Source organism: Anneissia japonica, unplaced genomic scaffold (assembly GCF_011630105.1).
Source record: "Anneissia japonica isolate Jap-2015-1 unplaced genomic scaffold, ASM1163010v1 scaffold284695_len391863_cov200, whole genome shotgun sequence".
Taxonomy (NCBI): domain Eukaryota; kingdom Metazoa; phylum Echinodermata; class Crinoidea; order Comatulida; family Comatulidae; genus Anneissia; species Anneissia japonica.
Window position 1 is genome coordinate 131,804 of NW_022698213.1, and position 2,878 is coordinate 134,681.

Sequence of the window (2,878 nt, forward strand, 5' to 3'; positions counted from 1 at the left end):
CTCTTTATATATGAGATGCAATATTGGGGGTGGGTGCGCGTAATGTTTTAGTAGAGATTATGTTTTGATTGTTATTATGTTTCTTATAGGGGGCGCTATTACATTTTTACTCATAACGTGGTAATTGTTCAATTATTAATTAGAGATGATTCGGTTATGCTACAACAATTTAGGACCGGTTGTTAATAGACAGCCCGCGATCCAAATTCGGCCCGCGAAGCAAATTATTCTGGCCAGCGAGAAAAAATAAAATTGTAAGAAAATATATTTAAAGAAACTAAAAGTAATAACAATTCGATGAATATTTTTTTCAATAAAGTGAAGGCCAAACACAACACTGGGCCAATATGAAGTAGCGGGTGACCCCACACAAATCTAGAATTAAATCCGTTAACAACCAATCGACAAACGCCAAAATATTGGCAGTCTTGGTTCAGCCAATTTATATGACATAACAAATTAAAAATAAAAACTTTACCATAGATTTGTATTTATTATGAGGTAACAATATTTGGTAAGGCGTAAACGAAGAAAAACAACCGTAAGGATCACAGTCAATAATGATACTTTGTTAAAAAAAAAAAAAAAAAAAAGGAAAAATGCAGGAAACGGTACTTCGCACACAGTAAAGACAGGAAGATATGACAAGTTCTTTTACCAGTAACCGACAGCATTAAACGTCAGCCGACCCTGCAAAATATTTTGGCGACTCAACTTCGGTTGCAAATGATATTTCGAATACCAGGGTGGGCCTAACAACACCAACATGAATGGAAATTTAAATAGAATATCCACGAATTATGAGTTTCAGAAAGCCATTAAATACGGCCTCAAAATGTTACTTTGTCGGAGGTTGCCTCTGGACCCAGCTACCGGGGGTCATATGGACAGCCTCAGCCTCGCAGGTGCAGCCCTTCTCCTCACATTCTAAAATTCTCCCACGGGCCTGTAAACAACCTAATGGATGAAAATATGCTTAATTTTTTCATTTCAAAATAATAATACAATAAATTAATTATGAAATCTAACATAAAAAGTAACAGTAGAATTTTCAAATCTTGGGAAGATTTTTTAATTTTTAAGAATTGTATTGTTTTTTTCATTTTCTTTCAGTGCATCTTAAATTTTCAAAATGATAATGCATGTATAGTTTGTTATCATAAAGCAATATTACGGTACTTGGCCTCAATATGTGTTTTTGAAATTAATTAATCTTTCTACACAAACAAGACTTTACAAATTATATATTTTTTGTAGCGGATTCAGGGGTTTCAGGGGAACCACCCTCTGTGCAGTGGCGGCGCCAGCGGGGGTGGGGCAGCAGGGGCTTAAGTTCCCCCATCCAGACAGGTCAAGCCCCGATATGGACAGAGCTCGTCGGGCAGTCAGGGTAAAATAGACATAAAGGCCCACGCCAAGCCAACACATGTCTGTCACAGTCTCAGGGTGTCATTTCTGGCCATCCAGAGGCCCCCCCAGAAAATATATCCTAGAGCCGCCAGCCTCTATGAAGAAATTTAAAAAAAGTAGTACTGGGTCCTCTGGGGCGGATGCAGAGTTGGTGCAGACGGTGCGATCGCACCCACCTAAATTGTATTAAGAAAAATAATTGTTGTATTATATTGTTGATATGAATCAGTAAGATTTTAAAGGTATGAGAATGCAATTTTAAGGCCCCTAGAGGTATATTCTCAAAATTGAGTTGCCTCAGCACCAACCATCGTGTGGCTGAGGTGGTCTGGACATTCACGCTCCCCTACCGCCATATACTGCATCCGCCCCAGTTCCTGGCACAAAAGGCATGCTAACCTACTTAAGCATAAGTTGGCAGATCGGACAAACAAGGCTTAGTCTAACTAGCCATAAATTAAATAAAATTAAAAACACTGTATTTGGTTCGAAGTCGTAAACATAATTGTTGTACGAACGTGCGTTCTTCATGCCTATCAGTTCAGTCCATCGATTCATAGAAAAAAGAATACGTATTCAACTACTCAATTTTCTTTCTCTATGTAGGCCTATACACACATGATATGCCTATTTACTGTACTGTAATAAATGATACAATTTACGTGACCGTTTTCAAGAGGAAAAGAACCTTGAATTTTGAAGAAATTGAAGTCATTAGGAGCCTATATACTCAGAAGTCGGGAAAGCTCATTTCCCACCATCTAGGTATCAAGACGGGCCAAAACCAAAACAGAAGAGAAACATAAAGTTAAAAAGCAATAATTTGAAAGGAAATTTGTTTAATATAAAGTCCATCGTAAAACATTATAGATTTAAGTCTTAATCTGTTACCATTTCCCATTGCGTGATTCCTTCAGGTAAAGCCATGTATGAACTATTTTAAGTCCCAGTGCTTAGGAATACATCGCCCTCAATCTTCGAAGGTCTAACTTAACCACTAACAAATGACTGAAAAATTACAAGGAAATACTCGTCTGTCTCAGCACCGACGGTACGTGTTTGCGTACGTTAAACGCTATCGTAGCCCCACAAACCGCGAACTATGTTTACCTCTGTCGTTTATTATTAAAAAAATAACAATTTTGTGAAAGAAATTGAATCAAAAGTTTTGATGAAATTTAGATAGAAGCGCCACCTACAAATTTGCAATTGTTGCATAGAATTAACATAGGCCTATTTTAAAATATTTATTTCAAAACTTGATTTTAGTGCCCAGCCATCCCCCAGAAGGCGAGAACTGGCGCCCCTCCTGTCGGCGAAAAGAAAAAATATGTATAATTAGGCCTTTATAGTTTTTAAGATTTAAAAGGGCCTACCCTAAATTGTCGTAGCTCCTGGGGATTCACACCCTGCATAACTCCCGAGAGATTTTGATATACGCCCGACCACACCTACTTTACGTTCCCCG